Source organism: Podarcis vaucheri (assembly GCF_965113315.1).
Source record: "Podarcis vaucheri genome assembly, chromosome: 6".
NCBI classification, from domain to species: domain Eukaryota; kingdom Metazoa; phylum Chordata; class Lepidosauria; order Squamata; family Lacertidae; genus Podarcis; species Podarcis vaucheri.
In genome coordinates, this window is record NC_138764.1 from 25,216,153 (window position 1) to 25,244,057 (window position 27,905).

Sequence of the window (27,905 nt, forward strand, 5' to 3'; positions counted from 1 at the left end):
GCTTTGTGCTGTGGTTTGGGACTGTTGCTGTGGTAACTACAGTGTCGTTATACATAGTACACCTAGTCATATGCCTGCCACATGTCCTGGGATTGTGCCCAAAATGAAGTGGGCTCAAACTCCTTGAGGGAAAGGGCCCCACTTTGCTCATAATCTGATAGTGGGGAAAGGTCAGACAACCTTTCTTCACACTGATTATGTGTGAGACGTGTTAAAAGGTGTTAAGGAGAAAGCAACTAACAGGCTGAGAGTCCCATGGACTGCAAAGAAGATCAAACCTACCCATTCTGAAGGAAATCAGCCCTGAGTGCTCACTGGAAGGACAGATCGTGAAGCTGAGGCTCCAATACTTTGGCCACCTCATGAGAAGAGAAGGCTCCCTGGAAAAGACCCTGGTGTTGGGAAAGATTGAGGGCACAAGGAGAAGAGGATGACAGAGGACGAGGTGGTTGGACAGTGTTCTCGAAGCTACCAGCATGAGTTTGACCAAACTGCGGGAGGCAGTGGAATTCAGGAGTGCCTGGCGTGCTCTGGTCCATGGGGTCACAAAGAGTCAGACACGACTAAACGACTAAACAACAACAAATCATGTCTGATTACAAGTCCTATTGAATTCAACAGGGCTTGCCCCTAGGTAAATTGGGGCACGTTTGTAGTGTTAGCCATATAGATCTTATAGTCATTGTTCAGAGAAGTGTGTGTGAGAGAGAGAAATATATACAGAGTGATGATAGAGATAGAGATAGGTGCCAGGCAAAACCTTTCCTCTTTAACCAGACCTTTGGCTAATTGACATCTAATCCCCTTTTAAAATGTGTTGGGGGGACTATTGTGTTGTCCTTGTCTTTTATTTTTATTATGTATTTTGTGTTTTTATTTTGTGCTTTTATGTTGTGACCCCCCAGAGACCTGTGGGTATAGGGCAGTGTGCAAATTTAATAAATAAAATAGATATATAGCTATGAGAGATAGGGTGAGCAAGACTGCATTACCTGGCTGGCATTTATGACTTGGTAGGCTCGGAATTTCTGGACCAGGGGAGGGCAGCGCAAGGCACAGAGTGCCCTCTGGGAATTTACTCTGAAGTCACTGGTGCTGCCTCTCTGGCTGCCATTGGTTGCTGTCCCTGCCATAGAGTTGCTGCTTTGGGAGTCCTCTGGGCTGGGAACCACTGTTTTAGAGCATATAGAGTAAGAATTGTTTATCCTCAGTCAAGCCCGCCCCTGTCTTTTTCTTAGAACTGGATTGAACTTCTTAAGGACTGAAAATTCTGCTTGCGTTTTGTACTTCGAGGGGCTGGCTTCAAAGCTCTGCCAGAGTCAAACTGCCCTTTTCATTTCCCCAGAGTGTCCTCTTCTGAATTACAGTGTGTGAGAGTTAGAAGTGGCGTTTGTCACCATAATGGTGGCCCCTCAGCCAGGGAACCATTTCTCCCCTAAAATGTCATTTAGAAGGGGGCATTCTTAGAAGTCTAAAATGGTCTCCAGTTGAATGACAGTCTGAAGAGCTCTGCTAAGATTATTCTACTCTGCCGAAACTCTCCTTAAGACTCTCCACATTTTGTGATGCGTGAGGCCATGAAACAGGTGGGGATTTCATCCAGATGTATTTTCTGTATGGATCCCTTTCACTGATATGTATGTTATCTCTGGACTGGAAGGGGATAGGCCCAGGACGGTGACTCATACAAAGGTGCAACAGACTCAAAGACTTGGTCTCTCTCTATGCTACTGATCTTCTCAAGAGTCATTGTCTGATGGTGATACATGACACAACATTGCATTGCACAACAAAGCCTTCAGAGAGAAGCTGATGTGAAACTGGGCAGAGCCGTGAATCATGCAGGAGAGTGCCGAGAAGCCTCTTTTGTGCATATGCACACCACTAGACCTTAACTGATGGCTAACAGTTATCTTGTGGTCACATTAGTGTGTCCTGGCACACACTTTAGATATTACTTGCTAATCCACCTTGGTTAATCCACAAGTGGATTTCTTGAAGCCCCAATCCCATTCTATGCAGCCATTGACACTCCAGAAGTTGCCTCATTCTTCTGTCTCACTTTCTTTCTGCTTATTTCCTCCTCCTCGTGGCTCTCTAAGTAATTTCAGAACATTTGGCAGAGACAGTATTTTAGTTGACAAAAAATAATGTCATGTTTTTATAGTTTTGTTTTCCTGATTGCGTGGCTTGGGGAACAAGAAGTTTTTCTCCCAGCTGTCTGAGAACAAATTGATAGACTTCAGGAAGGAATTGCTTTCATATGCTATTCAGAAGCTCGTAGCCTGCTGAACTAAAAACACACCTTTGCATGCTTATTTGAGAGTAACCCCATCAAATCCAGTGTGTCTTACATCAAAGTATGCTTGCATAGGACTAGGAATTCTAATCTGAGGTAATCATGGTAAAGAAAAATGAAGTAGAGTGGTCTTCATTCCAGATTAAGTGGTCTCTATCCTAGATTAGTTAATCTAGAACACTTTTGTCTCTGAAGCAACATATCACCGTTTCTGGCTACCTTAACTGTTGCATTATGCAACCCCCCAAACCAAGGAGATAAGTAACTATACAACCTTTAGAAGACATCTGAAAGCAGCCCTTTATAGGGAAGTTTTTAAATGTTCAATGTTTTACTATGTTTTTATATATGCTGGAAGCTGCCCAGAGTGAGCGGTAGGTATAAATAACACCACCACCACCATCATTATGGAATAAAGGTAAAGGACCCCTGACAGTAAAGTCCAGTCGCAGACGACTCTGGGGTTGCAGTGCTCATCTCACTTTACTGGCCAAGGGAGCCAGTGTTTGTCCGCAAACAGCTTCCAGGTCATGTGGCCAGGATGACTAAGCTGCTTCTGGCGAACCACAGCCTATTTTCTCCCTATTTTCATCAAAGAAATGTTGAAGGGTATGCATTTGGCAACATAAAGATAACATCACATGTAAATATAACTGACAGTGCTGTTTGTATGGCATCTCTCTTCTATGTATGTCTGTGTTTTATGATGAAGACTCAGTTTCAGATAATGGACTTCCAAAGATTGTGTAAACGCCTATCTTGTATGTAGAATCATTCTGTTACAGCAGCCTTCACAAAACTGGTTGCCTCCAGAGGTTGCTTGTCCTCACCTCCCATCAACCCCAGCTGGTTGACAAAGCTAGAGGTGATAACTACAGGTAGATATATTAAGTTCTGAAGAACGTGAGGGGAAAGCTGGAACAATAACTCAAGCTGATGTTCCAACGTCTAACATCCCAGTCTTATTCCCATTCATTTCTGTAACATTTTCTACCAAGGCTAAGACTACAGGTCAGGTACCTATTCTGAATTCTGGGTGAATTATTGCACCTGAACTCTTCCTTCAAGGCACTCAGGGCATCTTATATGTGCTAAGCTCAGAGCTTTCGGACTGAACAGGTACGAAGGCATCTCATGTAGAATGGTTTTTGCTCTCGGATTGAACAAGAGTATGGTGATTGCTTCTTGGGCCTATAAACAAGGAAAAGGCAGATGGGCTGCTGTGAGGGATTCTTCCATAAGTTTGTTTCTTCTTTTTTTGATCCTGATTACGGTCCTGAACTTGCTGAGCAATAGAGACTGAAAGGAACTGCGAGAGGCCAGGCAAGTTCATGGGTGTGGTTGGGTCTTGGCCACAGTATCAGTAATAGGGTAACCTTTTGTCTTTTTCATATTATGTGGCCTTGTTTGCTTCTGATTAATAAGCAGATTTGTGCTTCCATTTCAGAAGTATGAATTTCTTATGACCTCCTGAAGATTTGGTCAAAGATGCTGAATATTCTACAGTAATGCAAACATGTCTGAAAAATAGTGATTTTTGCCTTTGTCATGTCTTACCAAGAATGACCGCTCCCCACTTAAACGGGGGGCGCCCTTTGCGTGAGCGCGTGCAGCCCCTAGATCTGGAGTGGCCCCATCAGCATAGGCTTGGCTTTGCCTTCCCTCAGGTGGGATACCTGAAGGTCTCCGCCTACCTCAGTCAGTTGTCCAATCCCACCTGGGGGAAGCGTTGCCAAGGAGACCAGTCCAGGTAGGGGAGGGATTACCTGCCCACACAATAGAGGGAGGATCTTACCTGGGAATCCTCACTTGGCTCCAGAGCTTCTCCCACCCTACCCACCCTCAGTTAATGTCTTATTTTGCAGGTTAACTTTTCTTCACAGGTTTTGCAGGTTAACTTTTCTTCACAGGTATGCGGGCGCTGCTACGTTAAGGTCGCTGTTAAAGGGCTGGAAAGGAATTTCCCTGCATTGGCAGGTTTCGCCTTTCCCGTAGCAAAACGTCACAACTTTGGCGGTATCAGGCCTTGGGTGGAATCCTTTTGTCCATCTTCCTCTTGCGGCGGCGATACCAGGGTTCCCTGTTAAAGGGGTTTTCTGAAGGGAGGCTTTGGCCGTACACCGAAAGGTCGTCATTGCTCTCTCCTGCGGCGGTGGCGTCGTTACGGGGGCGGCCATCTCTGCTTGAACATATGTTCTCCAGAGCCGGCCCATTCCCCCCCACACACACACTGGATAACCCTGATGCTCCCTAGGTCCCCGGCTATTTTTTTCCATTTTGTATTAAATAGCTTGACTCCATATTATAATACACTAGTGTGTATGCCTAACTTGTAGAAACATGAGATAGCTTGCTGATGTTGAGGTGCATGAAACCTAAGTCTAATACTTTATTGAATATGAAAAAAATCCTAGTACAATGTGATTCATAGCAGAATCACAATTTTATTTTGCTCTTGATTACAGATCATGGCTATGGAAGAGAGAGCTTACCCACAGTCTCAGGTTCAGACAACATGTGAAGCCAAACCTAAGCTGCCACACTGTACAGAGCTACAAGGATTGTGGGTAAGTACAGCAGTTGTGGTTTCTCCCCAAGGAGCCTTCACATCCACATTAAACTATGGTTTGGCTTAGTGTTATATGCAAATGCTGCCATTTTGTGTTTGTGTTGACCTGCGTTTATTGTTTGCTGTTTATTTTGTTTTTTTGATATCGTAGTGCGTATTTTCAAAAAGCTGGTCATATTGTGTTCTTGCTGGAGATCTTTAATAGTAATAATAAGAATAATGTTATTTTCTAATGCTTTGTTTTTGACATGAGCTACTTTGAGCCCAGCTTTGGTATTGGAAAAGGGGCATACAGATATCAAATCATACCGTATTTTTCACTCTATAGGACGCACCCGACCATAGGATGCACCTTGTTTTAGAGGGGGAGAACAAGAAAAAAAATTCTCCCCCACTCTGCGCAGCGCCCCTTCAGCGAAGTGGCAGGAGAAACGGAGGCCCTCCCATTTCTCCTCCCGCTGCTCAGCTCTCCCTCTCTGCTGAAGCCAGGAGGGTCCTGCTCTCCCGGCTTCAGCAAAAGGAACCTGAAGCCTCCGGAGCGCAGCGGGAACTTGCACTGCACTCCGAAGGCTTCAGGCGGCCATCCCTGAAGCCTGGAGAGTGAGAGGGTTGGTGCGCACTGACCCCTCTCACTCTCCAGGCTTCAGCGAAAGCAACGTGAAGCCTCCGGAGCGCGGAGGGAGCGCTCCCTCTGTGCTTCGTGTTTCTATCACTGAAGTCAAGGAGCCTGCATTCGCTCCATAGGACGCACACACATTTCCCCTTAATTTTTGGAGGGGGGAAAGTGTGTCCTATAGAGCGAAACATATGGTACGTTGCCAACCAGCTGATTGGTGGTTCTCCTTTGACCATTATCAAATAGAAGCAATGAGCTGTTGTATGTAGCTCCGCCTCTTTTAAAAACCTTAGCCAGGCAAGATGCTCTAAACATATAAGAGCTAAGGCAAGTTTCCATGGAAGCCATCTTTTAGGTTCCCACCATAGCCAAAGATAAATTAGGCAACAGCACCAGACACTTGACCTTGGTCTGTTCCCCTGGATTAATATGGTGGGGTGGAGGAGATCATTTGCTTTCTAACCATAGAAACTGAAAGTATCTGAAAAAAGCATCTTCAGTAGTGTAATTCAAGATGAGTATTGAAGAGAGAACAATCCTCTTGCATTTGTCAAATATCTCTTTTGCCTGCCTGCCTTTTTAACTAATTTCAGAGCCGCCTTTGTGTGGCTAGAAAAAAGCAGTAGTGTCTTTAGAAAGGCACAAAATAAATCCCACTTACCAAGTGGGTAATCGCTCAAGGTCATCTGTTCGTTGTCTTTGTCTCAATTATTTGAATTAGTAGCTAATAATGGGGCCAAACTGTGAATGAATTATTATCCGTGGGGCATATTTTGGGGAGTGTCAGGAAATATTACAGGGTAATTAAGGTTATCCAATAGCAAAGCAGAGTTACCAGCAGATGTCGAGTAATTACAGTGTTTAAAAAGTGTGGGGGTTAAAGTAAGATTATAGCTTTTATATTGTCTGCCTTTAGAAGTCATATTTGGAATTTATTCAGATGTGGATCTGCTGCCCTTTTTTCCTTTTGTTCTGATTCTGTCACTTGAATTTTGTCTTCAACAAAGGCTTTTACTGGCTGGGAAGGGGGGAAAATAAACATCAGCAGATGGTATGCAGTGTCTGTATATAATGTGGCACGTGAGAACCTCTGAGGTGATTGCATCTGATAAGTATCCACGGCTATTTATATATTTATTTTTGCACCGTTGTTATTTTTTAGAGTATCTAGGTTGCATTTCTGTGGCATTGGCACCCAGTGATTACATTCCAAAATGTATGAGGTATATGGTGGGCAGGGGGGTGGGGGAAACGCAAAATGTGGCACTGGGGATTGGACTTTTCTGTATTAATAAATAAATAAATTAGATAAGAGGTTAATAACAAAGTAAAAAAAAATCTACTGAAATGTTCTAATCACAGATATAACAAATATTCCATATTCAACACTGCTTGAAAGAACAATACTTGAACAGTCCGCTTCTGCCGCCTCCCGCTTGCCCCATTCTTTCACCTCCACCCCCACCAAGTGAATATGAGATTGAAAGGCAGGGGTGGGGAACCTTTTTCAGCCTAGCGGGTGTATTCCTTTGTGGGGAACCAAATTCTCTTCTGAGGATCAAATGTTGATGGTGGGCAGGGAATCAGCACTGAAATGGGTGTAGCAATGAGTGTTAATTCTATTTTTGTACACCAGGCTGGTTTCTGCACATACTCACTCTTCTCTATCCTGTATCCAGACAGGCAAAAGGCATGGTCAGAGTTCAGACACATTCCAGCCAGGCAAAAACACCCAGGGTGTGCACTGGGAAAGTGTTTGAAGGCCAGGCGAAGAGGCTTCAAGAGCTATCTACATACAGTGGTACCTCGGATTACATACGCTTCAGGTTACAGACTCCGCTAATCCAGAAATATTACCTCGGGTTAAGAACTTTGCTTCAGGATGAGAACAGAAATTGCACAGCAGTGGCGCGGCGGCAGTGGGATGCCCCATTAGCTAAAGTGGTGTTTCAGGTTAAGAACAGTTTCAGGTTAAGAACAGACCTCCAGAATGAATTAAGTTCTTAACCCGAGGTACCACTAAACTGGGTTACATGCTTTCTCTCATACACACATGCACAGGCCAAATAATCAGCTTAGGAAGTACGAAAAACAGGCCACAGTTTTTTGTACTGCTGCAAACTTGATCACACACCGAGAGAGACAGAGAGCATGCTGATGAAATCTCCCTCTGGTGGGTGGGTGGGTGGTGATGTTCTGGTTGCATAAGAACTGGCGCCTAAAAAGTAGAGTTCACTCTCAGTGTGTATGATAATAAGTTTCTAATAACCACCCAAACTCTTCTGTTCTATGATATGTGTGGGCATTTTTAAATCTTTCAAACATTTCCCAAGTTGGGTTTCTTTTGTGGTGGTGGGAAAACTACTTGGCAATTGAACAGTATTTAATAAAAGATGGGTGAAGTTGTTGTTGTTGTGTGTGCGCGCACACACACACACACACACACACACACGGGTAGTGCTGTGGTCTAAACCACAGAGCCTAGGGCTTGCCAATCAGAAGGTCGGCGGTTCGAATCCCCACGATGGGGTGAGCTCCCATTGCTCGGTCCCTACTCCTGCCAACCTAGCAGTTCGAAAACACGTCAAAGTGCAGGTAGATAAATAGGTACCGCTCTGGCGGGAAGGTAAACTGTGTTTCCGTGTGCTGTTCTGGTTTGTCAGAAGCGGCTTAGTCATGCTGGCCACATGACCTGGAAGCTGTACACCGGCTCCCTCGGCCAATAAAGCGAGATGAGCGCCTCAACCCCAAAGTCGTCCATGAGTTATTTCAAAAAACTTTATTCTCAAGGGCCACAAAATGAAGAAGATATAGATAAATTCCTTAACAAATACGGATTACAAAAAATCTCTCATCAAAGCAAGATGGACTTGAACCAGAGAATAACAGAACAAGAGATAGAGGGCGCCATTCAGAACACGCAATTGGGCAAGTCTCCAGGGCCAGATGGACTGACTTCCAGATATTTTAAATCTTTGAAGGAGTGGCTGATTCAACCGTTAAAGGAAGTTTGCAACGAGATCTTAGAGGGAAAAAAGGCACCCGATTCGTGGAAAGAAGCGTATATTTCACTCATACCAAAGACAGAGACTGAAAAGACTCAACTGAAGAACTACCGCCCAATATCATTACTCAATGTGGATTACAAAATTTTTGCAGACATTTTAGCAAAAATACTTAAAAAAGTGTTAATGGAGAAGATTCATAAGGACCAAGCAGGCTTTCTCCCAAAAAGACACCTATCAGACAATGTTAGGAATATAATAGATATCTTGGAAAAGTTAGAGGTGAATATAAACACCAAAGCAGTTTTGATATTTGTGGACGCGGAGAAAGCCTTTGACAATATTTCTTGGAGTTTTATGAAAAAGAATCTTCATGGGATGGGGGTAGGCCAAGGATTTGAGAATGGTATGGGTGCGATATATTCTGAACAAAAAGCTAAGCTGATTGTAAATAATGTGATAACTGAGGAACTTAAGATAGAAAAAGGAACACGACAGGGGTGCCCAATTTCCCCATTGCTTTTTATTTCGGTTCTGGAGGTGCTGCTGAATATGATTAGAGAGGACCAGCAAGTTAAAGGTGTACAGGTCGGAACTAAACATTACAAGTTAAGGGCATTCGCAGATGACCTTGTATTGACTTTGCAAGAGCCAAACACTAGTACGAAAAGGGTGTTAGAAATAATTCAACAATTTGGCCAGGTAGCTGGATTTAAATTGAATAAACAAAAAACTAAAGTCTTAGGGAAAAACTTAACAGATATGGAGAAGGAGAAGTTTCAAGAAGAGACAGGTCTGACGGTGGTTAAGAAGGTGAAATATCTAGGGGTGTATTTGACATCTAAAAATCTGAATCTGTATAAGGACAACTATGAAAAATGCTGGTCAGAAATTAAAAAATACTTAGAAATATGGTCAAATCTGAAATTGTCAATGTTAGGCCGAATTGCAGTTATAAAGATGAATGTATTGCCTAGAATGTTATTTTTGTTTCAAACCTTACAGATTATTGACAAGATGGACTGTTTCAAGAGGTGGCAGAAAGACATTTCGAAATTTGTCTGGCAGGGCAAAAAGCCCAGAATAAAACTTAAAATACTTACAGATGCAAAAGAAAGAGGGGGATTTGCCCTGCCGGACTTAAAATTGTATTATGAAGCAGCGGCTTTCTGCTGGCTGAAAGAGTGGATGCTCCTCGAGAATACAGATATCTTGGATTTAGAAGGTTTTAATAACACATTTGGTTGGCATGCATATTTATGGTATGACAAAATCAAAGCGCATACGGCCTTTAAAAATCACATTGTCAGAAAAGCGTTGTTTAATGTTTGGATAAGATATAAAGACCTGTTGGAAAATAAAACCCCTAGATGGGTGTCACCCTTGGAGGCTAAGGCACTGAAGAAACTCAATATGGAGGCCGGATGGCCAAAGTATTGGGAGATTTTGGAACAGGACGGAGACAAATTGAAACTACAGAGTCATGAGAAATTGAAACCTAAAGTACGAGATTGGCTCCATTATTATCAAATAATGGAGGTTTACAAACAAGACAGGAAAATTGGCTTCCAGGTGGAAAAATCAAAATTAGAGACTGAATTGTTAGAATCCAATACTAAGAATTTGTCAAAAATGTATAATTTGCTGCTGAAATGGAATACACAAGATGAAACAGTTAAATCAGCTATGATTAAGTGGGCACAGGACATTGGTCATAATATTATGTTTGCTGACTGGGAAAGGTTGTGGAACACCGGTATTAAATTTACGGCATGTAATGCCTTAAAGGAAAATATTATGAAAATGATTTATAGGTGGTACATGACCCCAGTCAAGCTAGCAAAAATTTACCACTTGCCTGATAACAAATGTTGGAAATGTAAAGAAACTGAAGGTACCTTTTACCATCTTTGGTGGACATGCCCGAAGATTAAGGCTTTCTGGGAAATGATATATAATGAAATGAAAAAGGTATTTAAATATACTTTTCTTAAGAAACCAGAGGCCTTTCTCTTGGGCATTGTCGGCCAACTGGTGCCAAAGAAGGATAGAACTTTTTTTATGTATGCAACAACAGCAGCAAGAATACTGATCGCAAAGTATTGGAAGACACAAGACCTACCCACCTTGGAAGAGTGGCAGATGAAAGTGATTGACTATATGACATTGGCCGAGATGACTAGCAGAATTCGTGATCAGGGAAAGGAGACTGCGGAAGAAGAATGGAAGAAATTTAAAATTTATCTCAAGGACTACTACAAACTTGATGAATGCTAGAATGTCGAGGTTTTCAGAAAGAAAGGGTTACAGTGATACAAGATTAGATTAAAGAAAGGATTAAGATGAATTAGGTCGGGGGGGGAAACACCTATAAGTTGTTATAAAACTATGGACATGGGGATGCAGAAAGGGGAGGTATGGGGGAGTCCCAGAAAAGAGGTTTATGAAAAGATATTATGAAATTATGCTTGTTTGTTTGTCTTTTTATATGTTTGTTTGTTATAAAAAACTTTTGTAAAACCAATAAAAATTTTATTAAAAAAAACAAACAAAGTCGTCCATGACTGGACCTAACGGTCAGGGGTCCCTTTACCTTTAGAGTGTGTGTGTGTGTGTGTGTGTGTGTGTGTGTGTGTGTGTGTGTTAAAGTTGTTCATATGTAATATACTGTTCTGAAACAAGCAAATTATTGCATTCCATTGTTTTCATTGACCATAACCCATTGGCTAAACCTCAAGTGTTAAACTGAATTATATTGGCAAACATTGGGAAGCTTGCAAATGTTGTTGGACCCACACTTTGTAGATTCATAATATGAAGTGTTTAAAATATGTTTTGTATCTGCTGATAATACACAAAACTCCCAGGAGTGGTTAATGGGGCTTAGCTGATGCAGCCCTCTCCCTCTTGGTAACAGCATGGGGAAGTCAGGTGAGCAACACTACCCTGCCTGTTCCACTCCACCAGCAGCTGCTGACCTGACCATTGACCACGCTGGCTGGGACTGATGGGGTTAGAGTGCAATAATATCTGGAGGGCCACACAGCCCCATCCCTGCTTGGGAAAGCCATGGTAGGCCTTTAACCTGTGGCAGTGCATCAGTCCTATAGCTTCCTGCCTACTAGTGAGAGCCAGTGTGGTGTAGTGGTTAGAGTATCGGACTAGGACGTAGGTTCAAATCCCCACTCAGCCAGGAAGCTCAATGGGTGACCTTGGGCCAGTCACTGCCTCTCAGCCTAACCTAGCTCACTGGTTTCTGTGGGGATTAAATGAGGGATGGGAGGTACCACATACGCTACCTTGAGTTCTGGATGTGTGTGGGGGGAAGTGGAATATAAATGTCATAAATAAATATGTCCCATGAAAACTAGTTGTTGTGGGGGGTGGGAAGGTTGCCAAATATTTTCTATTGAGCATTGAACACAATGTACTTACAGTGAAATTACTTGACTGCTTCCAAGCCAATGTATGTTGTGGCAGCATTAGAACATTGTTCAGATATTGACTCAGGACAGCAACACTTAACACAGAAAGTAGGAGAAGTTTAGACAAGTCACCAGACAGTCTGAGGATTCGGGAGGAGGGCTACATGAAAACGTTAAGAGTCATTAGAGTTTAAAAATATCTAGTGTGGCCCTGTGTTCTGTGCAAAATATAGAGCAATGTGTCTAAAAGCAGAAACACAAACCGTCAATTGACTGACTGGTTTCTTTGTAGTGTGCAGACCTCTTAACGTTTGAGGAAAAATATATGGTAGGCCACAGAAAGAGAACCCACACTAATTCGGCCTTTGCTTTTTATGATGTGACATGAAGGGGTGTCCTTTCATTTGTGAAGCTCAGGCTTGTGCCTTTTAAAGGAGTGGTTTCAGCTAAACACATGTTTGACACCTCATTAAAAAAAAAAAACCATTGCAGGCAACAGTATTACCTAGCAAACAATATATTCAAAAAGCTTTGCAGAGATGGCAGTTTCTCAGTTAAGACATTTATTACACAGCAGCCCTGATAGTACTGTAATTATTGCACTCAGGGTTTGGTCCTGTTTGTGACATCTGTGTTTTTGCTGAAACCAGTGGAGGAATTTAGACCTCCCCCCCCCCTCATAAAATGAACGTGGAGATTATTGAGGGCAGGAGTTTATCTTGATCTGTATCTTCTGTTTGTCCTGCTCCTGAATCCTGGGGAGCACAGAGATGCAAGTAGCCTTCACAGCAGTTAACTCAGTAATTCCAAAACTCTGCCAGGCACTGGAGTGTGCTGGGAGAGAAAATCGTCCAAGATAGCCTTGCTACGGTTATCCATGTTCTTATTATCTCAAGTTTAGATTTACTGCAATAATCATATGCAGAGCTGCTGTTGAAAATGGTCCAGAACCTTCAGATGGTCCAAAGATTACAAACTGGGACTGGTTGCTCTGGGTACTTGACCATCTGCAATGGCTGCCCCTCCATTTCTGCGCTCAATTCAAAGTCCTGGTTTTAACCTTTGAAGCCTTTTCTGACTTGCGGCCAGGTTTGCATGAAGGATCGCCACTGTTTCATTCCAGTTGTTTCCTGAAACAGTTTTCAGACTGAATTATCATTCCTCCTGGTACTGTCTGGTGCCTAACTGTGATTAGAAATCTAGGAGGCCACCATCAGGTTGTTGACCCATTTGACTCCATATTATTTGCCTGGCAGTGTCCCTCCATGGTTTTCAGATGTGAGTCTTTCCCAGCCCAAATTAGGATTAAATGTGGGGATTTGGCAAGCAGAACATGTGCTCTACCACTGAAGTATGGCTTAGAGCTGGGCTGGGGAACCTCTGACCTTTCAGGTATTTCCTTGGCTCAGGGATCGCATAATTCTGTACACTCCAACATTTCTCCAATGGAAATAGGGACATCCTACCACACCCTCCAACATTTCTCTGTTGACGTCCTAAGGAAAAGCAGGACATTCCGGGATCAATTCAGAAACTGGGACAGCTTCTGTAAATCCAGGACCGTCCCTGGAAAATGGGGACTCTTGGAGGGGCTGACATTGTCAGATTCAACCTCCCATCATGCCTCTCACCCATTGACCATCTTGGCTGGAGCTGATGGGAGTTGGAATCTGACAACATGTGTAGGGCCACAGGTCCCTCAACCCTGGTCTAGATCTCACACGGTGCTTCCAACAGTGGCAGAGAAACAACTACCAGACTTTTAGAAAACACCTGAAGGCAGCCCTGTTTAGGGAAGCTTTTAATGTTTAATAGACTATTGTATTTTAATATTCTGTTGGAAGCCGCACAGAGTGGCTGGGGAAACCCAGCCAGATGGGCGGGGTATAAATAAATTATTATTATTATTATTATTATTAGCTATAAGAAATTCATACGTGTATGTGACCAGATATGTCTACTATCCCTCATGACTAGTGTTTAATTGTTGGTATATTTTAGAACATGCTTTTAGCACAATAATGGTGCATTATCAGTGGGTTTATTCCGCTTGGTTAGTTGTTTTGCAGTGCTTCCCCAATGCTGCCATGTTGCTGCTGTCTGGCAGGGCTGTAGCACAACAAAAGTGGGACAAAAGTAAACCAGAGCATTCAAGGTATATATTTGGGGGGGGGGTCAACAGAAAGTTACAGGAGATGTACTCACTGGACAAGAAATTGAAAGAAAAATCACATTTGACCACCATGAGACAAAAACATCATGAATGTCCAATGGAAAGCATGTCTGGAAATTCAGAAATCAGGGAGAGGGAGAGGGAAAGAAGGAAAAGGAGAAGTTAGGGGTAATATGGGATGTTTCCTTAGCTTTGAAAACAGAAATACAAGAAATGTGGGCATTGGTGGCAGCAACATCTTAACCATATATATGTTCTTTTATTATCCCCAAAGCCTAAGTGAACATCAAGGCATATTTAATGAAAATTATATTTTTCATTCATCTATCATTAATGTTAGCAAGATTTAACTACTGAAGGAAATATGATGCTGATTATTATTTACAGGTACCTCAGTGAGACTCAATCAACAGAGTTACTATAAACAGTCATTCCTGCATAGCCACTCTTTGCTACATGTTACTACAAGGACCTCTTACCTCCCCCCCCCCTTTTTTTTAGTTTAAGGGAAGATCTTGGTTTTCCACTTTTTGTTTTATTACACCTGGTAGCATTCCCCACAATTGATGGGATAAATAAATAATCCAGATGCAAATCTCTCCATAAAGAGCCCACGTTAATGGAAATGTGTATTTCTGCAACAAGGTTGATTCAGTGTGTTGGCATTACCATGATCAGATTATCTTGATGTCAGAAACTCAATTTTGAAGACGTACGGGCTGGTTGACTCTTCTGCAATTTACGAAACACTGCCTAATTGGCCAGAAAGGCGACAGTTTCCTCATAAATAACAAGAGGCTTCCTAGAAAGAATACTATGTGGTCTCTAGAAAAAGTAAACTTTAATAAGTTGCAGGGATTGTCATCACCAAAATATGATGGCATTCTGGCATAATGTTTACGTATATTCATCGCTATGATAGGAGTACTAGTCCAACAGTTAGTTGGCATGTTGTAGTGGTCCTGGGACTGCAGAGCAAGAGCAGAGCACATGCTGGTTTCTGCTGCTGGCTGGGGCATACAGGACCATTTGGACATGGTACCTTCTGTCTCCCAGGAGGAACATCACACCAAGCGAAAGAAAAACCAGGTCTCATCCATTGGCCAGCTGCCGGCAGCTTGCTTCTCCTCTCCATCCCACATCTGAGAAAACTTTCTGGTCCAATTAATCTTGGACTACAGAAGGATGAAGAAGTCCATTCATGCCTCTTCAATCTCCCATAGGAACAAGGGCTGTTGAGTCAGTTGAAGCACCTCTTTCCAAGCAAGATCGCCAGCCAATGAGGATCAGCCTCTTTCCCTCAATATGCCCATTTGCAGCTCAGCATGCACGTTCTGGCCTTATCCAGCGGATCTCTTTCATCTATAGTTTCTGTCCATTTCGCCTCCTGTGTTTTAGTTCATAAACTAAGGCCAGTTTCCTCTCCCTGAAATGATACCTTGTCATTCTCTCTCTCCTCCCCCCCCCCCTCGCCATATTAAGTCAAAACAGCACCACTGTAATCTCTTGGAGAGAACAGAAGGTGAGAGAGAACAAGAGACAGTGACTGAAAGAAAGAAAACTGCCAATTTGCTGTTGCACTGAGCTCCCCCCACCCTTTACTGGATGGAGCCACAGAGTGAAACACTTTTGCGTCTTGAGGCCCCAAGCCAGCCCCCCCCCCATGAAATAAACTACACACGGACACAGAATTAAGGTTGATGGGTAACATTAAGGCCACAACTTTATTGATTGCAAATTAAATGTGAGAGGGATTGGCATAGGCATTGGCTGAAGACTATAACGGACTACTGCCCCAATTGACAGAGTCTATGTAGTTAAACCCATCAGGGCAGCAACATCAGGGTTTTGCCTGACAGAAGCTTACCACGAGGTTCCTATGAGCCCTAGCCCATCAAGCAGACTTCAGACAAGATCCAGGACCCCCAGATTCCTTTAACAGATCATTGAGGGGCAGGAGATGGCGACACCTCCCCGCCACACACAAAATTAAGCCAATGCCTAACCGCCAAACCTGGAAAGTAGTGACGATTGCTAAGGAGGTAGGCAAAAAAAACCAAGTGGCCTGTGCCAATTTGCCAAATGGATAAAAATTCCTACCAGGCCCCCGTACCAAGACAGGCGACTCACACAAAGTCCAAAGCAAGGCCAAGAACCTACACTAAGAGCGGGAGGGCAGGTGTTCAGCTGTGCCAATCAAGTGCCTAGGGCACTCTTGCGCTGATGCTTATATAAACCCTTAAACGCCCCCACCCCTTTCCTGATTGGCTGTGACCCGTGATGCCTATTTAGAGAAATGAAACTTAGTACTCTGGCCAATTAGTACTCTGGTGTGAGGGGCAGGTGGGCTGTAACACTGCCTCCCTGAGAATTTGACTGGATCCCCTGCCTGCACTTATGATTTACATTGGTGGAGAGGAGGGGAATTTCCAGTGCAATTTGCAGATGTGGCGGGCAAATAACTGAAGCCCCCTGTCCCCAGGATATCTCTCTCTCTCTCTCTCTCTCTCAGGTTGGCAAATTGTGAAAGAAAAAACTTGCACTTGTGAACTTTCTCTTGGCATGTGGCCTTGAGCTAGGTGTGAATCTTCATTGAAAAGAGGCAAGACCAGAGCAGTAATTTAAGTAGACCTGCAACAGCTGGGTAACATCCTATGAGGATGGGACATTTTGCTGGAGGTTCCAACCATCTGGTGCACCCAACAGAATGGTCCAGATCCAGCGGAGGTTGGTGGGGAGGCCAGCAGTTTATGCAGAGATGCTGCAGGTTCATTTTGGGCTCACAAGGGGACTGTGCTTTAAGAGCACACTTGTGTGTATAGCACACATTCTAGGAATAACTGGATCCATAGAACAGAGAAACCTGTTCCTATAGCACCTCCCATTTGTGGTCCCGGATTTGCAGCTTTTCAAACAGACACACACACACACACACACACACCCACACACACACACACACACCCCTCTGTTTTGTTACTTTGTTTCCTTCCGCACTCCCCAGGACCTTGTAATAAGATATTGTCGAAGAGTGATAACATCAAAGCGTCTTTATTGAGCATGATCAAGGAACCCTCCAATGTCAATAGAAGAGGGTGGCTTATCCACAGCTGGTTGGCTGCCAGCCAGAGAAAAGGCTGCTAAGGAGAGCCTTTAATGTCGAAATGACTTCTAAAGTGTACAGGCAGGGGCTGCAACAAAGTGATGCAGCATAGAGTTCAAGGTGCCAGCCAATCAGTCTTCCGGGGTGCGCCATTCCATTTCCCCCCTCCCAGCTGATTTCCCTCCCCTCAATGCTCAGCCAGCATTTCAAGACTACTGTGGAAACTCAGATGTTATTAAGCTGGTGGTGAGCGGGGAGAGGACTCTTCCTTAGGTTCTGCCTCCAAATATTGCTTTGTACTTCTCTAAATGTTGGTGTGCTGGTCCCGGGGGGAAGGTTACCATTGGCGTAGTCAAAGTCCGGTCCTGGGTCACTAGCCTGGAAACAGTTCACAAGGAGCAGGGCGAGGTCCAAAGCAGGAAGCCGGGCGGGGACAGGAACACTGGAGGGTCAGGTCTGGGTCCAGGCAGGAACAGGTACTCAACAACGACGTTGCTCCCGCAACCTGGGACCAGGCTGACTGGCCTTTATCTTCTCTGAGGTCAGGGGCGGTCCCGGCCCCCAGGAGACCCGCCTCTCCTGGCCTTAAGGTGAGCACTCCTCCTGGGAGAAACCAGTTCCCTTCGCCTCTCTGCCCTGAGCCTCTGCAGTTCAGGAGAGGCTGAAGGGTTACTGGGCCCAGGGGGAGTCTCACCTGTAGGCACTGAGTCCTCAACCGGCTCTGGAGCCAGAGTGGATTCACCTGGTGCCTGCTCCTGAGGATCCGGCACAGGTGCAGGCACCTCAGAATCAAGGCCCTGCCCCAGTTCAGCCGGCCCTGGAGGCGGGGACTCCTGTGCAGGCTGGGATTCCTCCGGTTCACCCTCTGAATCGGATTCCCAGGCCATCACAGTTGGGGTCCCCGAACCCCACTGGTATGCATGGATCAGGATGCTTGGGTGGTGATGAATGGCCTACATAAGCCAAACTTGGAAATCCATCAGATGCCCTGCCCAGATTTTTTTTTAAGTGACATCCCAGGTCAAAAGAGAGGATTCAACTACAGTGGTACCTCAGGTTAAGTACTTAATTCGTTCCGGAGGTCCGTACTTAACCTGAAACTGTTCTTAACCCGAAGCACCACTTTAGCTAATGGGGCCTCCTGCTGCTGCCGTGCCGCCGGAGCCCGATTTCTGTTCTCATCCTGAAGAAAAGTTCTTAACCTGAAGCACTATTTCTGGATTAGCGGAGTCGTTAACCTGAAGCGTATGTAACCTGAAGCGTATGTAACCTGAGGTACCACTGTATATTTGAAACTGAGTTTTAAGTGCTGTGCTTTATTCATTTATGAATCAAAACCAAAATGTGTTCTCTTTAAAAGAAGAGAACTCCTAAGATTCAGTTTGTAAATCCACCTGAAAACATTTTATTGTACATTTTGCACATAATGGAGAATTTGAAGATATTGAGCTTGCAAGTCCCCCAAGCCTGAACTCTCTCTATGAGGGCAGACAAGGCTGAAATGCTGGTCATTGATTGTTTAGCGTAAAAGACATTGGGATAGTTTTACACATTATGGGTGATTCTCTTTGCTAGTTTTTCAGATGAGCCATAAAAGTCAGATGCTATCTGGGCTTTTTAATAATACGTTTAACCAAAAAGAGCTGAGTGTGCTTCTGAAAATTCTTCTCTAATTAGTTCTACTTTGGGTTATTATATAAATCGCTTACATTTTAGAGCATCATATTGATCCCCTTGCTTTATATTATCCTCGCTAGTAAGGAACAAAGAGCCAGAAAGAAAAGAATACATTACCAAACAGCATTGAGAAAACGTCTAATAAATCGGTCCAAGCTTGACAGCTTGATTTCCCCCCTCCTCTAATATTGCTCTAAGGGTCTCAGGTGTCATCAGAGTATTATTAATCCAAGCTCCTGTACAGCTAGACAAAACAAACCCGTGTCTTGGAGACATGAATGAACATGGATTTACTATAAGCCCATAACTTGCTTGTGCTCAGACATCAACAGCTTAACCCAAAAACATTCAAACTGGTGTTATCTGTCAGAGATGCCAAGGGAAATTTCTGTGGCAAGGTTGTGCAGTGCAATCCTAAGGATATCCATTCAGAATTTTTTTTTTAGAGAACTTGCTTCTTACATCACGGCTTCATATATTGGGAGTGCACCTTATTTGTGTATACTTGACGGTGACCCTTTGTATGTGGGTTATAATATTGGGTTGGGTAGCAATATTTCCAGAACCAGCAGACTTTTTCTATAAGTTACCTCAGTCAACAACAGCTGCAGCTTCTGCGGTAACATCAAGGGAAGCCCTACATTCAGCACAGTGCAGTAATTCAGTCTTGAGGGTAGCGATGCCAAGACCACAGCGGGCCTGCTCAAGTCTCTTGTGAACTTGATGGTTGATCATTGTATTTTGATATTTTATTGCTACCTTAAGTCACCCAGATAAGGTTGCTGGGTGGCATATAAATGGGGTAAATGATGTATTGTTTCTAGCCCCAGAGTGAAAGTTGTGATTTTTCTCTCAACAACAAGGGAATCCATGCATTCAAAGAAGCTTGGAACATCTCTTTGATCACCTTAATCACCTCCTGTACTGCAGAGGCAGGGAAACTTGCAAGTAACGAAGCTTACAAATTAGAACTCAAGTGTGCAGCCCTATTTTATTTATTCATAATTAGTTCTAGGCCATCTGCCCTTCCATAGCAATGTTGGTAATTTGTGGCACACTGAGGACACGAGAGAGTGATTTAAAGACAGGGAGAGAGAAAAAAGACAGACAGGTCTTTTTAGGTTTCCCAAATCATTCTTACCTGGTCGCCTGAAGGGGATTTTCATTCTTGACGGTGGCTGTTTTACAAGCCTAGAGTAACGTATTTTTCCTTAGGCTTACAATAAGTTGCTGCTCTTGATAACACATGGCGGTAATTATAAAGAGCCCTGTGCTAAACAGGTTCAGTTTTCAATCTGATCCAGAATGCTGCAAATTTAGCAGCTGGTTGAGTTGCTCTTGCTTCACTCGCAGTGATTGAGAAGAACCAAGTCAACAAGGACCTGAATGAGGCAAGTATGCAATTCTGTATCCATTATATCGCCATGGAGTGCAGGCTTTGTCCCACACAGAGCAACCTGGTGCCGTCCTGCTGCAGCAGATAACTGGCTTGGAGGCATGGATTTCTGTTGCTGGATTGTTGCTGTAATCCTAGCGTGATTTCATGCATTGCCAAGTAAAAACAAAAACAAAAATCCTCACATTCAGCAGTGTGAGTACTCCTTTAGAGACAGGAGGTTGTTCAATTATCAATCTTCTTAAGCTATTTTCTACACCTATGTAAAGGCACTTTTCACATTGTAAATACAGGACATCATCCAGCAAAGTTACAGCTGTGATCCTAGGTCCAGGAAGGAAGTCCCACTGGATTCCCATCACCTCAGTCTAGATGGAGTCACTAGTTGTACCAGGATGGGAGTGTACAAATACAAATACAGTGGTACCTTGGGTTAAGTACTTAATTCGTTCTGGAGGTCTGTTCTTAACCTGAAACTGTTCTTAACCTGAAACACCACTTTAGCTAATGGGGCCTCCCGCTGCCGCCGAGCCACCACTGTGCGATTTGTGTTCTCATCCTGAAGCAAAGTTCTTAACCCGAGGTAATATTTCTGGGTTAGTGGAGTCTGTAACCTGAAGTGTATATAACGTGAAGTGTATGTAACCCAAGGTACCACTGTATTGAGAATGCAATGACATCTGCACTCATATTCACATACAGATGTGCAGCCGATCTCTGTCTGGGGGATGGAGGGGGGATGTGTTCTATGCACTTTTCACAGCAGACCAATCTGATTTGACGTTCGTGAATTGGAATGCAACTGTTAGTCGAATAATGCACTTTTCCGGATTTTTAAAATTTATTTGCTATTACAGTTCTATCTCTCGCCTTTCCTGCAAGTAGCTCCAGGTAGAATACCTGTCTCTCCATCTTATCTTCACGGCAACCCTGAGAGATAGGTCAGTTTTAGGAACTCTGGCTGGCCATGGGCCATCCAGCAAACTTCATTGTTGAGTGTAGGGATTTAAACCCTGGTTTCCCAGGTTGTAGTCCGACACTCTAATTTCTACACCGCAATGGCTCTCAAAAGAGTCTTTAGGCTTTTCCTATAAGAAGGTTTTCGGGTCGGTGTCTTCTCCTCGCCTTACCTGGAGATATCAGGCGTTGAACCTGGAACCTTTCGCAAGCAAAAAAGAACACATAACGCATGCATTCTGTTAAAATGCACAGGAGAAACCCTGCATTGAAAAATGTGTATTTTCTGGAAGACCGTATTGTTCAAAGTACATGCAAATTACATGTGGATTTTTCATGTGTTCTTTTGGAAAGGCTGCAAAAGCCAGGAATAAACTGACCTATGACTGATTCCTAGTGAGCCTGATACAGGGCACAGGTTGGTTTGCCCATCCATTCCCAAGTAAGACTGGAATTCTATATACTCATACTCATACTTGGGAATAAGTCACACTGAAGGTCCATAGCTCAGGGGCACAGCATCACCTTTGAGTGCAGAAGAGCTTCGGTTCAATCCCTGACATCTCCAGGCAGGACTAGAAGTGATTGCTGTTTTAAACTCTAGGGAGCTGCTGTCAGTCATTGTAGACAGTTCTGAGCAAGCTGGACCACTGGACTGACTCAGTATAAGGCAGCTTCCTGTGTTCCTATGAATATAATGTGGTTTGCTTCTGGGTAAACATTGATAGAAGGGACGCAGGTGGCGCTGTGGGTTAAACCACAGAGCCTAGGGCTTGCCAATCAGAAGGTCGGCGGTTTGAATACCCGCGACGGGGTGCGCTCCCATTGCTTGGTCCCTGCTCCTGCCAGCCTAGCAGTTGGAAAGCATGCAGTGCAAGTAGATAAATAGGTACCACTCCGGCGGGAAGGTAAACGGCGTTTCCGTGTGCTGCTCTGGTTCGCCAGAAGCAGCTGGCCACATGACCCAGAAAAACTGTCTGCGGACAAACGCCGGCTCCCTTGGCCGGCGAGATGAGCGCCACAACCCCAGAGTCATCTGTGACTTGACCTAATGGTCAGGGGTCCCTTTACCTGTACTAAACATTGATAGGATTGGTGTTGTTAAATTCATTTAATTTCAGTTGGGGTGGGAGGCTCAACGTTCCCCTATTAAATGGGTGGACTTGAGAGAGTTTTACATTGAGATGCACCAACATTTGTGTATATTACCCTTTTCCTTTTCAAAAGATAGAGGCAGTGGAGCGATGTAAGAGAGAAAAATAACTACCTCAATTAAAGCATCTTTATGGAGAAAAACATATTCTCCCCCCCCCACTTGTTGCATCTTCCTGCCTGCACATGTTCAAAGATCTGTTTTGTGCATTTAAAGTGCAGGTCCCCAGAGATCTCTATCTGTAGTCTCAACAGCCAAAAAACTAAATATTTGTAAACCTCCTTCCAAATTAAGCATTGAGACGGGTGGAAGTGGTAAGAAACCGTTAAATCAGTGGTTAGGAAGGCAGGTCTCTGTGGGTACTGATGGGAACGAGTCGTTAGGGCAAGGCTACATCACCACACAGGAAGTAACATAAAATTCTTGAAAGCCTTTTCTCCAGCTGTGGCGGAAGAGTAATTTGCATTGAAGACCCTGAGAACCACAGATCTTATGCACTGATCATTCCTAGCAGAGGGTATCCTTCCATACAGTGCAGCAGTGCAGCTTTCAGAAAACAAAGGGTCATATTTACCATCATTGTGATGAGATTTAAAATAAGTAGAACAATATGTAGGTATGTATCATATCATGGGGGGGGGGTGTTTGCTAATTACAGTCTATATAGCTCTTATGAAGAGTGATTCTAGGTAAGTACTTAGAAGTCCCAAGTTCAAGGAGTCTTGCCCCCCAGTAAGTGTGCAGCCTGAATTGCTAACTTGTTAGTCTTTGGGTTCACCCTGGCAACCTGAGATCAATCATTGCAGGGGTGGTTGGTGCCCACTGGGGACTGGTAGAATGCAAGACAGGAAGACTTTTGGTAGGTGGTGCCAATGAAAGGCAGAGTCGCCCCAGGGAAAGACAGGCAAGTGAGGGCTGGCTGAAGGCAGGCTAAGGTTGGTGGGCCAACACCCTATTTTTCATTAATGAACCAGCCTTTACTGAGCACCTTAGTTGGATATTCGTGGAGGGTGGGGTAAATGAACATCATTTGACTTTGGGATGGATGCATTGATGAAATTGGTCCATTACAGGCTAGTCCATAGACTTCTTCATTTTCTTTATGCTCTGCTAAGTTTCTCAAGGACAGAAAGTCCTGCAAGAGGCTGGGAAGCCCAGCTGCTGCCATGTATCTTCAAAATGGGCTGGAGAATGTCCCTGGAAAGAATTCTATGTGATGACGGAGCTTCATTTCCAGGCACATTTCTGGCAGTGGCAAAGGGGAGACAGCTGCCTTCACCCAGGGAAGAAGCAATGATCACAAAGGATGTGCATGCTTAGGCTGGAGAGGAGGACTAAAGCCAGGCTGACAGTGTCTGACTCACACCAGGTCATACAAGAAATCCGGAGGTGGCTTTTGAAGTTCACCTCTCCAGCTACTAAGCAACACTGGGTCTCTCAAATAGCTATTTGATTTATCATTAAGACCCAGTAAAGGCAGTTGTCTTCCCATAACGCCCCTAGGTCACCATTTACCATTGTTTCCATTGGTCTATTCTGCTGGCAATGAGGAATACGTCTGCTGTTTGAAGTGCCAGCAAAGCTTCTTCTTCTTCATGCCATACATTTAAAGCACAATGATACCTAGCAGTTCAAAAGCACATCAAAGTGCAAGTAGATAAATAGGTACCGCTCCGGCGGGAAGGTAAATGGCATTTCCGTGCGTTTCTCTGGTTCGCCAGAAGCGGCTTAGTCATGCTGGCCACATGACCCGGAAGCTGTACGCTGGCTCCCTCGGCCAATAAAGCGAGATGAGTGCCGCAACCCCAGAGTCGGCCACGACTGGACCTAATGGTCAAGGGTCCTTACCACATTAAACAGGCATGGCTTCCCCCAAAGAATTCTGGGAGCTGTGGTTTGTTAAGAGTAGTTTAACAATCAATTGTTTTCCACGGGAAGCTCTGGAAACTATACCTCTGAGAGGGGAATAGGGGCCTCCTTACATGCTTAATCAAGTACAGCTCCCAGAATTCTTTGGGGGAAAGCCATGACTGCATCATTGCAATGCTTTGGATGTATGATGTAAACATGGTCCAATTAAAAGGCAGTGCCACCCCAGGCAGTATTCAACTGAATAAACCTGCTAATAATAATGAATAAAAAAATTATTTATATCCCGCTCTCCCCAGCCAAAGCCGGGCTCAGAGCGGCTAACAACAGTAAAGTAATACAGCATTCTAAAATCAATTCATTCTAAAATCAGTTCAAATCAAATTAATGGCAACCATTGGGCTAGAGTTCTGTGAGGATTACCAAAGGAGGGGGTTAGACTGTGCCTTGGCCAAAGGCCTGGTGGAATAGCTCTGTCTTGCAGGCCCTGCGGAAAGATGTCAAGTCCCGCAGAGTCCTAGTTTCTTGTGACAGAGCATTACACCAGATCGGAACCACAGCCGAAAAAGCCCTGGCTCTGGTTGAGGCCAGCCTAACCTCCCTGCACAATACAATAATTTCCAATTGTGCAGCAGAAATTCTTTTCTCTCTTCTCTCCCCACATGCCCCCTAAATCTGTTATTTGAGAAGGGTATAGGGGCATGCACGGAGGGCAGAAAAGAAGGATCTATTTAGTTAGATATTGCCCCCTCTTTTGCTGTGTTTATCATAGCGAGCCCACCCCGTCGTTTTAGAATGACTCCCACTCTCTTTCACAGCAGGCAAATAGTTCAATGAAAGAGAATTTTTCATCTATGTGCAATATTTAGGTGCTCTTTAATGTTATGCTGCTCTCTTGCATGACTCTATCCCACAGTATTGGGGGGGGGTTGTTGTGGTCCTCTAGATGTTGCTGGAATGAAACTCCCATAATCCCTGACAATTGGCCATACTGGTTGGAGATGACAGGAGTTGAGAGCCCAACATCTGGAGAGTCACAGGTTCAAAGTTTGGAGACACTTGCATGAGCCTGTCCCACAAAAATAGCGCTCTCTCTCTCTCTCTCTCTCTCTCTCTCTCTCTCTCTCTCTCTCCAAGAGATCTATAAGATCTGCCCCCCACAAGTATTTGTGGGTCCTTAAAGCAGTTGCTAGTACCATGGGATGAACCCACAGAAAGGCACTTTCCACAGCACTGCTGTAGTATTTTAATTTTGCCAAATCTTTCCAACTGCCCATCCTCTAAACAAATAGCCCTCCCCCTCCCTGTGTACACCATTATACAGTTTATTTTAAAATGTAACACTGTTCACATTTTAAAAAGTTCTGTGAAATGTGTGCCGACTGAATGTGAAGGCTCATTTCTCCACCAAGTTCCCAAGACTTGCAAAGCATGGAATCTTCTGAAACTTTTCCAACAATAACGTTGAGCCGAAGCCAAACTGGATTCAGAATGCGGTTGCCAGATGGAGTTCTACGTTCTCTCGATATTAATGAACCTGTTTGAACAAAGGCTGTCATTGCAACTTATGTCATTAGAAAAAAATGAAATTGATGGATGGTTCTGATATCTGGGGTAGACGGTAACGGAAAGCCTTGTGAAAGTGCTGAGAGCATGTGAACAGGCCACTAGTGGCCTAAGTGCTGAAGCAGGATGGCTTTGCCAAGCCAGAGCACCAGTTCCTATTTTTTTATGATTGATGGATTATATTAAGGAAAAAGAAAAAAAGAAAAAAAGATCCAAAAATAAATCTCACTTCTTCTTTCCAAAAAGTACTTGATGGGAGAACCCCACACCTCCCCAAACCATATAGAGATGATTAGGTTTAGAAATACATTTTTTTGTTCCCCAGGCATCACACTCCCAAGATTCCTGTCCTTGCCTATAATAGAAGCTTACATCAAATTGGCCCGAGAGTTTCAGAAGGCCAAGGAATTTGGTTGATGCTTCCGGTAACTTGTTCTACAGCTTTCTACGTAGTGCGATTCCCCTGTGAAACTGGAGCTGTCCCAAAACTGACTTTGAGGAGCAAACTGTGAAACAGGAAATGTCTAATTTTGATCAATGTGGATGGGTAACTCCAAAAGAAAAGATGTAAGAGGCATTTCCCCTCCGCCTCCCTACAAGCCCTTCTGTGTTGTTTTTCTTCTCAGCCAAGCTCCTCTGGATCTGCATGTTTGGGAGAAACGCTCTCCAGGAAGGAAGGAAGGAAAGAAGGAAAGAAGGAAGGAAGGAAGGAAGGAAGGAAGGAAGGAAGGAAGGAAAGAAAGAAAGAAAGAAAGAAAGAAAGAAAGAAAGAAAGAAAGAAAGAAAGAAAGAAAGAAAGAAAGAGTGTTTGGATTTTAGAGTAGGGGGCAGCCTTCTTAATCTTTTTAATAGCCCTGTCAATGACTGCTTTTAGAGAGCTAAAAGTGGGGCTTTTTTGGGTTAAAATGGGAAGGAATCTGGCAACTGGGCTAATGGATTTCATTAAGGCTTCATGTACCTCACTGGTATGCCTGTTTTCCTGTTAAAACTGGTCCATTGCTCCCTTTCTATCATAGAATCTAGTCCAGCCCCCCTGCAAGGCTTTCTACGTGATTAGAACAGGTCTGTGTTCAAAATGAAGCTGTGGTGATGGCTACCAAGTTGGGAGGCTTTTAAAGAAAGAATTAGACAAATTCATGGAGAGTAAAGGTATCAATGGCTATGATTCACAATGGATATGTTGTGCCTCCACTGTGAGAGTTAGTATGGGAATCAGGTGGGGATAATGCTGTTGCACTCAAGACCTGCTTGTGGGCACCCCATAGTCTAGCCTCTGTGAAACCAAAATATTGGACTAGATGGAAGATTGGCATGATCCAGCAGCATGCTTCTTACATTCTTCTGAAGCTCTTCTGATTCCACATCACATAGTATATGACCCTTAGCATGAGAAACCAGGTCAGAATCAGAGATTTTTATAGGGACAGGTGGAAGGAACCCCATTGGTTCTTTATATCTCCTGACTCCTGCTAGGCAATTAGCAGAGGTACCACCCTCTGTACACTGGGAATTGTAATGCCTTCACATCAATCCTCTAATCATGAATCAGTGGAACATTTTTCTTTCTTTCCAGAAGAAGTAGTTTGTATTCCAAGCGCTAAAGGAAGGCCTGTGAATCAAAGCTGGTACTTTCAGCCTCCTTGACCCTCCAACATTTCTCAGATGAAAATATGAATGTCCTATTCAATAACAACAACAATAATTAATAATAATAATAATTTTATTATTTATATCCTGCCCACCTGGGTTTTCCCAGTCACGCTGGGTGGCTTCAAACATATATAAAAACAAAATAAAACATTAAACATTAAAAATAACCTTCCCTATACAGGGCTGCCTTCAGATGTCTTCCAAAGGCTGTATAGTTATTTATCTCCTTGGCTCAGGGGTTGCATAACTCCATACCCCCCAACATTTCTCCAATGAAAATAGGGACGTCCTAAGGAAACGCAGGACATTCCAGGATTAATTCAGAAACCAGGACGGCTTCTGTAAATCCAGGACAGTCCCTGGTAAATAGGGACACTTAGAGGGTCTGCACTCGGGAGATCATGATCCCACTTAATTGTTGGGGCTTCAGCCATGCAGAGCTGTCTTTAA

General features: G+C 43.9%; 1 long non-coding RNA gene across 1 annotated transcript in view; it reads left to right on the top strand.

Annotated features, from left to right (window-relative positions):
- The first annotated feature begins 573 nt into the window (after positions 1–573).
- Positions 574–27,905, top strand: part of LOC309533940 — a 56,971-nt gene continuing 29,639 nt past the window's right edge. The window contains exons 1-2 of the long non-coding RNA XR_014220554.1: positions 574–634; positions 4,765–4,866. This is a non-coding gene — a long non-coding RNA (uncharacterized lncRNA). The remainder of the gene's footprint in view (positions 635–4,764; positions 4,867–27,905) is intronic.